Source organism: Macrobrachium rosenbergii, chromosome 15, assembly GCF_040412425.1.
Source record: "Macrobrachium rosenbergii isolate ZJJX-2024 chromosome 15, ASM4041242v1, whole genome shotgun sequence".
In the NCBI taxonomy this organism is placed as follows: domain Eukaryota; kingdom Metazoa; phylum Arthropoda; class Malacostraca; order Decapoda; family Palaemonidae; genus Macrobrachium; species Macrobrachium rosenbergii.
Genome location: NC_089755.1, coordinates 12727702 through 12742355, shown reverse-complemented (window position 1 = coordinate 12742355; position 14654 = coordinate 12727702). Strand labels below are relative to the sequence as shown.

At 36.6% G+C, this 14654-nt stretch overlaps 1 long non-coding RNA gene across 1 annotated transcript in view; it reads right to left on the bottom strand.

Annotated features, from left to right (window-relative positions):
* LOC136846374 (uncharacterized) overlaps nucleotides 1-3932 on the bottom strand; it is a 63334-nt gene extending 59402 nt beyond the window's left edge. The window contains exon 1 of the long non-coding RNA XR_010855361.1: nucleotides 3829-3932. This is a non-coding gene — a long non-coding RNA (uncharacterized lncRNA). The remainder of the gene's footprint in view (nucleotides 1-3828) is intronic.
* Nucleotides 3933-14654: the final 10722 nt, after the last annotated feature.

The following is a 14654-nucleotide window of genomic DNA, read 5'->3' as shown; positions in this document are numbered from 1 at the left end:
TTGATGTGTGAGGAAAATGAATGACATTCGGAGGAAAATTTCAGATTCAGTCAGGGGAACATTAGCCCGCAAAAATGTAGAAGCTAAAAATTTAAAATTCGAGTAATTTAACTTATTTGATAAACGTATACCAAATAATTCAATGGGAAAAAAATTCTATCCATTTAAGTTTTAGAAAAATCAGCAGCAAAAATGTCTAAGGTGTCTGATAAATTCGAACCTTTCTATTAAAGGTAAAACTGAATCCAGTATGAAATCTGTGAGTGTGTTGAGAAATTGATCGTTTACAAATTGATGCCTGGTCTCCCACTTCGAAGAATCTCCAAAGTTTTCAAATTCTTCTTCGTTTCAACTGTAAAAATTCGATTTCCCGGTGCAAGTGACGTGAAAGAACTCCGCTTCCTCTCTAATTAGAGAAAAAGATTGAGGTAGCATTCCTGAGAAACATCTGCTCTCCTTTGCAGCCTCCTAATTCCGTTTCATCTCCCTCCCTCCAGAGAACCTGACTCTGTGTTCGCTCTTCATCTGCAAGTTTTTCATCTAGAATGTTTTAAGTGGTGTTATTTGTTTACTTTGTAGATGTCTGTCATCAGTCCATAATTATTATTTCAAATATTGTCATGTGCAAACTTCAGAATGGAACAAACTTTAAAAACAAAATATAAAGAAAATATTGGTAAACATACCAATGGGGCTATAGAACATGAAACAAGCAAAAGTAAATAAAAGACAAATAAAATAAAAAAGATATACATTTACACAAAACTGTTTCAATAATTCTGAATGCTCAGATAAAAGCTTGTGTCAGCAATCCCAGGTAAATTTACAACCTCCATTAAATACAAAACAGAAGTGAGCCTGAAGTTTCCTCTATTTGTCTCTCTTAATATCAGATTAACTCTTTCATTCTCACGTCATACAAATCTCTCTCTCTCTCTCTCTCTCTCTCTCTCTCATGTCTCTCATATGTTACAGACCATAAATATATCATGTATATATATATATATATATATATATATATATATATATATCAAAAGTGGATCATATATATATATATATAAATATATCATGTATATATATATATATATATGTATGTTTATATAAATAGTCTGTTTTATGAGAAAAATGGCTGATGAAATGGTTTGAAACGGAATCCACTCGACTGACTTGACACGAAATTGCCTCAACATCTCAGCAGAAAGCTCAAGGTGAACACTCCATTACCTCACCAACAACATTCCTGACTCAGTTCCCACGAGAGAGAGGAGAGAGAGAGAGTTTCATGTTGAGAGAGAGAGAGAGAGAGAGTCAAAGAGAGAGAGAGAGAGAGAGTTGAAGGCTTCCAGTTCCAGTCCATAAGTTGAGTCTTACCTGAATGCAGCCAAAGCAATAAAGAGGAAATTGTTCAAAAGAGAAGGATCTCATAATTATGTGGATATTGTCGCAGGCCGATGTTGTCACACCAAGAAGTTTGGTGTTTTGGTGTTATCAAACCATGAAATGTCATGTTGTCACACTATCAAGGTCGATGTTGTCACACACTAAGAAGTTTCATGTTGTCAGACCTTGGAGTGTCATGTTGTCATGCTATCAAGGCCCATGTTGTCACACCAAGAAGTTTCATGTTGTCGGACCACAAAGTGTCATGTTGTCACACTATCAAGGGCCATGTTGTCACACTATCAAGCCCATCTTGTATCACCAAGAAGTTCCATGTTGTCAGACCACAAAGCGTCATGTTGTCAGACTATCAAGGCCCATGTTGTCACACCAAGAAGTTTCATGTTGTCAGACCACAAAGCGTCATGTTGTCAGACTATCAAGGCCGATGTTGTCACACCAAGAAGTTTCATGTTGTCAGACCACAAAGCGTCATGTTGTCAGACTATCAAGGCCGATGTTGTCACACCAAGAAGTCTCATTACAATTACTAGAAAATTACTCTTGGTTTAAAAATCTCTATGTTGCAATGAATGAACGAACTAAGAAAAAATAGCTCATGTTGTCAGACCTCTCTCTCTCTCTCTCTCTCTCTCTCTCTCTCTCTCTCTCTTCCTCTCTCTCTCTCTCTACTCTCTGTTGTCATACTAACAAACTTTCTCTCATTCCTACCTCTCTCTCTCTCTCTCTCAACCTCAAAAACCTCACTCTCTCTTTCTCTCATTCCTACCTCACTCTCTCTGTTCTCTCATTCTCTCTCTCTCTCTCTCTCTCTCTCATTCCTATCACTCATCTCTCTCTCTCTCTCTCATTCTCATGTTCTCTCTCATTCCTAACTCTCTCTTCTCTCACTGTCTCACTACCTCTCTCTCTCTCTCTCTCTCCAAGACTCTCTCTCTCTCCTCTCATCTCTCTCTCTCTCTCTCTCTCTCATTGTCTCTCTCTCTCTCTTCTCTCTCTCACAGATAAGAACCTCTCTCTCTCTCTTATTCTCATTCCTCTCTCTCTCTCTGTTGTCTCATTCCTACTTCTCCTCTCTCTCTCTCTCTCTTTCTCTCTCTTCTCTCATTCTGATTCTCTCTCTCTCTCTCTCTTTCTCTCATTCTACTTCTCACTCTCTCTCTCTCTCTTTCTCTCATTCCAACCTCTCTCTCTCTCTCTCTCTTCTCTCATTCTTCTCATCTCTCTCTCTCTCTCTCTCTCTCTCTCTCTCTCTCTCTCTCTCTCTCATTCCTACCTCTGACTCTCTCTATTCTCTGAATCTTCTCTCTATCCCTCTCTCTCTCTCTCTCTCATTCCTACTCCTAATCATAACTGGCAGATGAGAAAAATTGCACTTCCAAAATTACTTCCTTCCCAAATAAAAGTGTCACTCATATGCCAGTTATTATTTATTTAATTCTGAAAAATTACATAATATCGAAAATACATTTTCCAGCGTTAACTTCGCTCATTCTTTCCTGTCATTCGTAAATATCGGTCGGCCACGAGAGAGAGAGAGAGAGAGAGAGAGAGAGAGAGAGAGAGAGAGAGAGAGAGAGAGAGAGAGAGAGAGAATCATTCGTAAAAGCTGGAATTACAACGTAACATCGACTAAGCCTAATCCAGGTCAACCAGACAACCTATTTTGAATTTACTTTCCAAGAAAACTAAAATTAGAAGGATAACAATTAATGTCCTTATTTTATTAAAGGATCCATCCTACGTCAAAGACACTCATACCCTGAGGGAGGGAATCCTCCTCCTCCTTCCTGTCTGAGAAATGTTCTTCCCCTTGGGAGGAGACTTGGGAGGGAGTGAGGAGACATTTCGAAGGCTTAAATTCCTTCGGTAGATGTTATGACTCGTCAGAACTTCTCAGCAGGCTCTTAAGGGATTTTGGTTTCTCTCTCTCTCTCTCTCTCTCTCTCTCTCTCTCTCTCTCTCTCTCTCTCTCAAAGTCTTATCTCTCTATATGATATATATATATATAAGATATCCATATATATATATATCATATATATATAGCTATATATATATATATATATATATATATATATATATATATATATATATATATATATATATATATATATATATAAATATATATATACTATATATATATATATATATATATATATATAATATATATATATATATAATAATATATATATCTCTATTATCAATAATATATAATAATAATAATAATAATAATATATAATATATAATAATATAATGCAGTATATATATAATAATAATAATATACTATAATAATAATAATAATAATAATAATAATAATAATAATAATAATAATAATAATAATAATAATAATAATAATAATAATACCCCCACCAGCAACGCACTCAAGCGACACAGTCGAATATCAACGGCACCGACATCAATCCTCACCTGACCTTCTCGAGCAAGACGAACTTGTTCCACCTGGGTAGGCTAACTGCGTCCTAGGAACCTCAAATCTGTTGGCTCCCGAACGACGCTTGCTGATTACGGACTCTCTGTCACACCTGGAGAGATGCAATGCAAAATTGTTTCAGTCAGTTGTCTTGTTTTGTGGTTATGGGTAAAATAATTAGTAATCAATTGGATTATATCAACGATTATATGATTATATAATAGTGTATTTATGTATGATATTCATAAATTAATTTCTTTTAAGATGACACCCTGTAACTGGTTTTCACGGGAGTTTGTTTTATCGTGGACGACCATAGGCATTGAGGCGCCAGTTACTCGTACAAATGAATCAGTCAGTCTTCCTATGAAGTCGTGAGTTTGAAAACTATTAATTAATAGAACTGAGATTGAAAGTATAAATTTTAGTGACGTTTATATTGCAAAAATTCCTTATAATTTAATATTCATACATGGGTTTCATTCAACAAATTCTGGACCTTATTACTGTATAAGTATGAATACGTATGTATACATGAGTACCTTGATGACTGATATGTTGAAAAGTTTCAGATCATGCAACCTATTTAGTGCTAAATGCTTTGTGCTGTTTATATGAAGGTGTATACTGCTCAAAACTCATGTGCTTACATAATCCATTATCACACTGTGTATGGAAGTGTATGCATACATCCGTCATATTTATATTACTGTAATACTTAAAATTAATAATTAAATATCGAAAAAAGACAGATGACAGCTGAGGGAGTGGCAGAGCTGAAACAAGAGAACGGTCCAAAGCGTTTTGTAAAAATAATGTCAATGGATATGATCGGATATTGCAGCAATACTGAAATGGCATAATATCACCTTCTGGAATCAGCTCAAAAGGACTTATTAAACGACAAAGGAAATATTTGTCAAATTGATCGTGTTTAAAATATTACGGAATTTGGTTATAAAACTAGTAAAAATGCTTTATAACGTTTTATACACTTATGCTGCTGTTGGGTGATTATTCAACCACTTTTATATTATAGTTATGTAATATTTTAATTAACTTAAAGGCACATTATACACGTGTCTTTTTATCTTGCCAAATTTTTGCCACCCCTCAGAACGAGTCTTTCTCTTCAGGGCACCATCTCCCCGCCTTTCAGTACCTCGTGAGCTCGTGTCTGGAGTGGATCTGAGTGTAGTGTTGGTGAAGCGAATCGCCTTTCACGTTATTCCCTTCAATTGCACACATTTCGGGAGTCTCTCTCTCGATAGAACCTTACGCAGAAGAAGTACGAGTTGTGTTGGTGTGGCCTAAGTCATCAATCTTGCCCAGATTGAGCAGAAAGTAAGAGAAACTGCAATAATCATGTGTTTATGGGCGACCAGTGTACGGCTTCATTGCCAAGGTAAGGAATGGGGCAAGCTTTATTTATCCCTTGTACCAGGGCCCAAGAAGACATATATTGACAACATCTAAAACCCGAAAGCTTACTGCAAGACAAGTGACTGTAAATATGCAAACCCAAGGCCTCTTGAACCAGAAATGAAGAGACAGAACCCAAGCTCTGAGGGAACGTGCTTGATTGCTTGGGTTTCAAGAGTTTTCGTGCCTGTCGAAAGCCTTCAATGCCCTACGATCAACGAAGGAAGCATAGGACTGAAGGAGAGTCCTTTGCAGAAAACCTGCAATGTCCTACGATCACAGAAGAAAGCATAGGACTGAAAGAGAGTCCTTAGGAGAAAGCCTTCAATGTCCTACGATCAAAGAAGGAAGCGTAGGACTGAAGGAGAGTCCTTTGGGGAGACGAGGCGTCCTTCACAGTACTGGGAACGGGTCACGGTCATGTGTACAGTGAGAAGGGATTGGATACCTATGCCCCCCAGGTAGACTGTTAATTTATACCTCCAAGCAACCTGATTAGGTGATGGTATGGGCTAGCCTTTGGTACTATGGCTTTGGTGAAGGTGTCTTGTTAGACAGAAACATCAAGATAAACCAGCTCATTCATTTAATACACTTTTGGATATTAACCATAAAAATTCAATGGGACTTCGCCAATTCTGTGTACCACAACCGTACCTAAGTTTACATTAGCCATTAAGCAGCTGAGGGCAGGCTGTGCATCTCAGGTACCAGATGAAAAAAGAGGGGCATCTCAGGTACTCAGATGATGGCGTTCCTAAGGGCACCGGAGACGTGAAGAAGGGAATGAGAACTCTACAGCATTAGAAGGTAAGGTGAATGCCATGACCTTCTTTTATTCATATAATAATAAAAAATGGTGTCTTTTTCAGCAATAATATTGAAATTATTGATAATTATATATATTATATATATATATATATATATATATATATATATATATATATATATATATATATATATATATATATATATATATATATATATATATATATATATATATATATATATATATATATATATATATATATATATATATATATATATATATATATATATATATATATATATATATGTTTATATTCTATATATATATATATTATATATATAATATATATATATATATTTATATAACATATATATATATATATACCTTCTTATTTCTCTCTCCATCTCGAAAATGTTCTCTCTCTCTCTCTCTCTCTCTCTCTCTCTCTCTCTCTCTCTCTCTCTCTCTCTCTCTCTCTCTCTGTGGCCGACCGATGTTTACGAAATACAGAAAAGAATAAGCGAAAGTAACAACTGGAAATATATTTTCGACATTATGTATTTTTCTGTGTTAGGGAAAATGAGCAAGAATGATGTAATTTTGAAAGTGCAATTTTTCTCACATACCAATTATGATTAGGAGAGAGAGAGAGAGAGAGAGAGAGAGAGAGAGAGAGAGAGAGAGAGAGAGAGAGAGAGAGAGAGTATTCCTAATAGAACAATCTGGCCGAATTGCATCATATAAAATATTTTTTGGTAATGTTTCGCTTTAAACCATTATTGCATTTTGGACTTGAAAATATAATTTCCCTATATTTTTGCTTTATTTTGAACGTTTCTGATAATCTTCGTTCGCAAATGAGTCCTTTTAAAGAGATAGTGGACCCACCATTGTATCCTCACAATTCCTTGGACCACAGTAGGGAAGTGGGGGTTTTTGGGTGTGGAAAAACACACACAAAAAAAACTCAAAACGAGTGAAATACAAGGACCTTAATCTCATTGGGAGTTCTCATTCAGAAAAAACTGAGTTAAAGGAATGTTCTCAGACTGATAGCTTTCACTAGGGTAAGGACAGGGTACCCTAGGTTAGGTTAGGTTAGGTTTGGGTTGGTTAGGTTAAGTTAGGTTTGGGTTGGTTAGGTTAGGTCATTTACGAACGATACAAACATAAGAAACGTTCAAAGCAAAAATGAAAACATGGGATAATATTTTCAAGTCCAAAATGCAATAATGATTTAAAGTAAAATATTACCATTTTTTATGTATATTCATAAGCCAAGAACAGGTCTAACAATTGCAACAGCTGGGATCTTTTTATAACATCCATCCAGAATACTGTGTTCTGAACCACATCCTCCCAAACATTTCTTTATAAACATCAGAGCAAATGGTATTCACTGACAGCACCTTCCTTGCAAGTGCAAGGGAAAAGTTATGCACAGAAATTCATGGTCTGACAACATGATGCTACTTGGTGTGCCAACATAGGCCTTCTAAGTGTAACATCACATTTCATAGTCTGACAACATAATTATTTTCTGATGTATTACTTTTTGATGTTACAACATGAGGCTTCTTGGTGTGACAACATGACCTTTCATAGGCTGACAACATGGTACTTTTGGTGTGACAACATGGGCCCTTCTTAGTGTGACATGCATGACACTTCATATTATGATAAAATAATTTGTGTGACAACATGGGCCTTCTTAGTGTGACAGCATGACACTTCATATTATGATAAAATAATTTATGTGACAACATGGACCTTCCTACAGTGACAACACGACACTTCATGGCCTGACAACTTATTACATTTTTGGTGTGACAACATGGGCCTTCTTAGTGTGACATCATGCTACTTCTTAAGGTGACATCCTATTATTTTTGTATGTGACAACATGGGCCTTCTTATTGTGACATGACATTTCATAGGCTGACAACATATTACTTTTAGTGTGACAACATGGGCTATCATGTGTGACAATATGAAAATTCATGGTCTGACAACATGATAATTTCTGGTATGAAGATAGGGACTTTCATACTTTGCCATGGCATTTCATGGTCTGACAACATGATGCTTTTTGGTGTGACAACATGGGCCATCTTAGTGTGATGACATGACATTTCATAGGCTGACCACATATTACCTTTGGTGTGACAACATGGCACTTCAAAGACTGACAACAAATTACTTTTGGTGTGACAACATCGGCCTTCTTAGTGTGACATGACATTTCATAGGCTGACATGATTCTTTTTGGTGTGACAACATGGGCCTACATAGTGACAACATGACACTTCATGGTCTGACAACATGATACTTTCTGGTGTGACAACATGGACCTTTTTAGTGTGACATGGGACTTCACTGGCTGACAACATATTACTTTTTGGTGGGACAACGTGGGCCTTCTTAATGTGACAACATGGCATTTAATAAGCTGACAACATATTTTTGTTGTGACAACATGGGTCTACATTGTGTGACAACATCACACTTCGTGGTCTTACAATTTGAAACTTCTTGGTGACAACATCTGCCTTCATAGTGTGACAAATCAGGAATCTTCATGGTCTGACAACATGAAACTTCTTAGTGTGACTAGGCATACTAACTCTTCATGGGATGACAACATGAAACTTCTCGGTGTGATAACATCGGCCTTGATAGTGTGACAACGTGACACTCCATCGTCTGACAACATGATAGTTTTTGGTGTGACAACATGGGCCTTCTTAGAGTGACAACTTGACACTTCAGGGTCAGATAGCATGAAAATTCTTGGTATGATCTGTGTGGCAACATGACACTTAATGGTCTGACAACATGAAAACTTCTTGGTGTATCAACTCGAGCCAACATAGTGTGACAACATCACAATTCATGGTCTAACAAGATGACATTCTGATACATCACAACATTTCTTGTCCTAACAGCATCACATATGTTGGCGTGACAAGAGGATACTTCTTGGTCTGACAACATGACGTTTTGGCTTGAAATCCTGACTCCACATGATCAGACAATATTTCATGACTTGGTGTGACAGCATGGCATGTCTTGCTCTGCAAACATTACATTTCTTGGCCAGACAACATAACTTGCTTTTGGCCTGACATCGTGGCACTTCTTGGCGTGACAACATGACACTCCTCTTTCTGACAACATGAACCCTTGGCCTGCAACAATATTCACATACGAGATCCTTCTCTTTTGAATAATTCCTCTGTACTGCTTTGGTTCCATTCACGTTAAGACTCAACTTCATGAACCTGAAGCCTTCAAACACTCTCTCTCTCTCTCTCTCTCTCTCTCTCTCTCTCTCTCTCTCTCTCTCTCTCTCTCTCTCTCTCTCTCGTGGAACTGAGTCAGGAATGTTGTTGGAGGTAAAGGAGTGTCACCTCGGAGCTTCTGCCGAGATGTTGAGGCAATTTCGTGTCAAGTTAGTCGAGTGGATTCCGTTTCAAACAGATTTCCTCGTCCGTTTTCTAATAAAGACAGACACTTGGATGAGAGAGAGAGAGAGAGAGAGAGAGAGAGAGAGAGAGAGAGAGAGAGAGAGAGAGAGAGAGAGAGAGTGAGTTTGACATAAGAAAGACTACTAACCTGAATCATGATATGCATATGTATATAAAAAACGAAAAACCTATGATTTGAACCAAGGATGAAATTGGCCGCTTCCTGCTGTCACGATAACTTCCCCATTCAACATCTGATCGACAGCAGGAAAATTTGCACAAAATCCTTCCCATTTCTTCTCACGTTGGTTTTGATGATTAGGAAAATATTGTTAAAACTATTCTTTTCCTGTCTAGCCAACCCTTCTGTCTATAAAGCCATAATATAAATAATATATATATATATATATATATATATATATATATATATATATATATATATATATATATATATATATATATATATATATATATATATATATATATATATATATATATATATATATATATATATATATATATATTTTCATGTTTTCCCAGGTTTTGAAATTTTCTATTTTATTTTTTTATATCATTCCGTCTCTGTGAATCATTAATCCACGACTGGTCAGTTGTATGGATCATATAGCTCTTGTTCTACATATCCAATCTTGTACCGTTATTTCCATTTTGGCTCGAGTCTATACCCAAACAGACATTTTAAGCATTAAAGGGAACGTATGGATATATTACAATCTCTGGACGGGTCAGTACACTTATAGACTTAGCTCCAACTATATCTGAAACCTCCCTGGAAAAATAGCTAGTGGAATGTCAGGAATAGAATGACTGTATCCATTTATCTTCATCCGTCACAGAAGACTTTCTGAATGCCATGTCACTGGAACAGAGGGTCCTTCGTCAATATTAGTAATGAACGAGGAACAAATTGGTAACAAGGAGGGTGGTGGAGAGATCCATCAGTTAATACTATATTGAGTGTCAACAATTTTCAACAAAAGCAACAGTTTCCTTTAGTATTTTATATATATCTCATTTTTACCCCAGGCAGTTTCAGGAGTTTTTACAAAACAGTTTTTTTACAAATACGACCTCAAATACCGATCCACATCACCACTGAATATTAACAAGATACAAGTAACTCTTTACTTCTAATCAACTCGAGTGAATGAAAATCTCTGACGGCAGAAGAAACAAAGCTTCTTTTCATTCAGATTCCCCCAAAAGCAGTTACCCAAAACAAACGAGGCCAAAAACCTTCGGGGCAAAATTTACTTTTGCTTAACAAGTGGCACCTAATTGGGAATATCCTTTAAGGAGAGCGGATGTTTCCCAGGAATGCTATTTCACTCCTTTTACAATTAATTACACTGAAAGCTGGGATCTTTTACGTCAGTTGCACAGGGAAATTGAATTTCTACGGCTGAAACGAGGGAGAGATTGAAAACTTTAGAGTTTCTTTGAAGTGGGTGAGCAGTCATCAGCTTGTAGGCGATCTATTTCTCACACACTCTTGGGCATGCTAAAGGATTCAGTTTCACTTTAAAATAGAAGTATTCCAATTTGTCAGAAACCTCGGCCAGTTTTGCTGCTGGTTTGTCTAGTAATAAAACAAGACAGAGTAACAGTTTTTCTTATTTAAGTATTTCTTATAAAATCCATTCGTCAGGCTAATTCATTTAAAAATTTCAATATGTCGTCTTCCCACTCTTTTCGGCCAGTTTTCATCATTTTCTGACTCAGGGAAGTTCTACTTTCTGATTTCCTACTAACTCAGGAAGTTCTACTTCTGACTTCCTACTGACTCTTTCTGACTTCCTACTGACTCAAGTTCTATTTTCTGACTTCCTACTGACTCAGGAAGTTCTTCTTTCTGACTTCTTTCTGACTCCTACTGACTCAGGGAAGTTCTACTTTCTGACTTCCTACTGACTCAGGGAAGTTCTGCCTTTTCTCACTGACTCAGGAAAGTGCCTTCTGACTTCCTACTGACTCAGGAAGGGACTTCTGAGTTCAGGAAGTTCTACCTTCTGACTCCTACTGACTCAGGAAGTTCTACTTTCTGACTTCCTACTGACTCAGGGAAGTTCTACTTTCTGACTTTCCTGACTCAGGGAAGTTCTACCTTCTGACTGACTCTGAGGGAAGTTCTATATTCTGACTTCCTACTTTGACTCAGGAAGTTCTACTTTCTGACTTCCTACTGACTGACTCAGGAAGTTCTACCTTCTGACTTCCTACTGACTCAGGGAAGTTCTACCTTCTGACTTCCTACTGACTCAGGAAGTTCTCCTTCTGACTTTACTGACTTTAGTTTCTGACTCAGGGAGTTCTGTACCTTCTGACTTCCTCTGACTCAGGAAGTTTACCTTCTGACTTCCTACTGACTCAGGGAAGTTCTACCTTCTGACTTCCCCTGACTCAGGAAAGTTCTACCTTCTGACTTCCTACTGACTCAGGGAAGTTCTACCTTCTGACTTGACAGACTCAGGAAGTTTTACTTCTGACTACTGACTCAGGGAAGTTCTGCCTTGACTCAGGAAGTTTACCTTCTGACTCCCTACTGACTCAGGAAGTTCTACCTTCTGACTTCCTACTGACTCAGGAAGTTGTACTTTCTGACTCCTACTGACTCGAGGAAGTTCTACTCTCAGACTCAGGAAGTTCTCTCCTGACTTACTGACTCAGGAAGTTCTACCTTCTGACTGACTCAGAAAGTTCTACCTCTGACTCCCTACTGACTCGAGGAAGCTCCCTTCTGACTTCCTTCAGGAGTTCTACCTCCTGACTTCCTACTGACTCAGGAAGCTCTTCCTTCTGAACTGACTCAGGGAAGTTCTACCTTCTTCAAGGGAACCTTCCTACTACAGACTCAGGGAAGTTTACCTTCTGACTTCCTACTGATCGAAAAAAATTTAACCTTCTGACTTCCTACTGACTACTGACTCGGGAAGCTTCATTTCAGACTCAGGTAAGTTTGACTTCCTTTCTGACTTACTGAGGGAAGTTCTACCTTCTGACTTCCTATTGTGACTTCCTACTGTCTCAGGAAAGTTTTACCTCCTGACTTCCTTCTGACTCGAGGGAAGTTCTACCTTCTGACTTCCAACTTATAACCTTAAGTCATATTTAGCAATTTTTTTTTGTTCGTTACGAAGTTCCCAGTTAAAAAAAAACCTTCTGTGGTGCTATTCACATCCATTGCAGACCTTTCCTGCATTATATATACTGCTTTGCATAATGCACTCGTTCATTAAGAGTGGAGTCGCTTTTTGAGAGAGGAATTTAATGATGTTGAAGACTCTCTCTCTCTCTCTCGTCCGATGTCTGCACTAACTTTTGAACAAATGATTTCCGTAATCCTTGACACTGCCTGACAGAGATTCGTAATTCATAATTAATCATAATAATTAATTTCCGTTCATCATTGCATCCTGACAGCGTTATGTATTTGACTGCTGACCTAATAATAATATTATTAATATTTATAAAAAAAATTCCAGTCAAAATAGATCAAAGTCGAAAACAGAACTTGAGAGAGCTCTCTCTCTCTCTCTCTCTCTCTCTCTCTCTCTCTCTCTCTCATTATTACCGAAAACACTTACATCTCTCATTAATATAATGAGTACGGAACAGCCTCTCGGAAGCTCCCTGTACAGATGGTAATGTATTTGAACGGAAGAATTATTGTTCATTTCAATGTGTATTGCATTACCCATCATGTAATAATAATAATAATAATAATAATAATAATAATAATAATAATAATAATAATAATAATAATAATAATAATAATTAGAGGCAGTAGTGAGTACCTGTAATATTCAAAAGATGGTTCCCCATTGTGATACAACTAAAGACTTGAACAAAACTCCTCGGGAACGGTGTGACACTTTTCCGCAAAAGCAAATTTCGTGCAATAATAACTATGAACAATAGTGTGTTTGGGATACTGGTAATATACAATATTATTAAAGATGATAAGGACTTGAGATCTTGCAGTTCTGTATCACAGTTACTGGAGACCATCTTCATCATATTCATTATGCCAAAGAATATATTCGGTCAAATAAAATAATCGCAAATCTGGAAGAAAAAAGAGAGAGAGAGAGAGAGAGAGAGAGAGAGAGAGAGAGAGAGAGAGAGAGAGAGTCTTCAACATCATTAAATTCCTCTCTCAAAAAGCGACTCCACTCTTAGTGAACGTGTGCATTATGCAAAGCAGTATATTGCTGGAAAGGTATATAAACTATTGATATGAATAACACCAAGAGAGGTTTTTCATTTTTAGAACTGGGAAACTCCGTAATAAAAAAAAACCGTAATTGCTGAATACGACTTAATTATAATCAAATATTCTAACTGGATGAATGCATGATACACTTCATCGCAATCTTATGTATCAACATCAACCCAGAATCCACACTGATGTTTGTCATGTCATCAAAAAATAAATAAATAAATTAGATATGGTGTTTGTTACACAACTGTCACCATTGGGATTCGAACGCTGCCTAGTTGAGAAACGACGATGTGCAGTGACTCTAAACAACTGGCTCAGTGGTTAAAGTCACTGTGTGTCGTCGTTTCTAAACCAGGCAGAGGTTCGAATCCCACTGGTGACGAAGCACTTATCACTTATAATTCCCTTGGGTGTAAGGTATTCCCTAGATATAGGGAATTGGATATAAGACGATAGTTCTCTCTCTCTCTCTCTCTCTCTCTCTCTCTCTCTCTCTCTCTCTCTCTCTCTCTCTATATATATATATATATATATATATATATATATATATAGCTATATATATATATATATATATATATATATATATATATATATATATATATATATATATATATATATATATATATATATATACAACAGATATATATATATATATCATATATAGCTCAATATTATGGGGGATAATATGAACACTCATTCTTAATGATATATTCCAATATCATGGTTCATTTTTAATGTAAATATCCAATACTGTAACTATCCAAAAATACATAAATACAAAGTTAAAAGAATAACTGTCGACAAAGGAGAGTAAGTTTTAGACAGCATCGTAAATTCCAAAACAAATCATTACAACAGAAACAACAATAATCAAATAAAATAAGGAAAAATCATTGATTAAAAAATTACCGGATAACAACT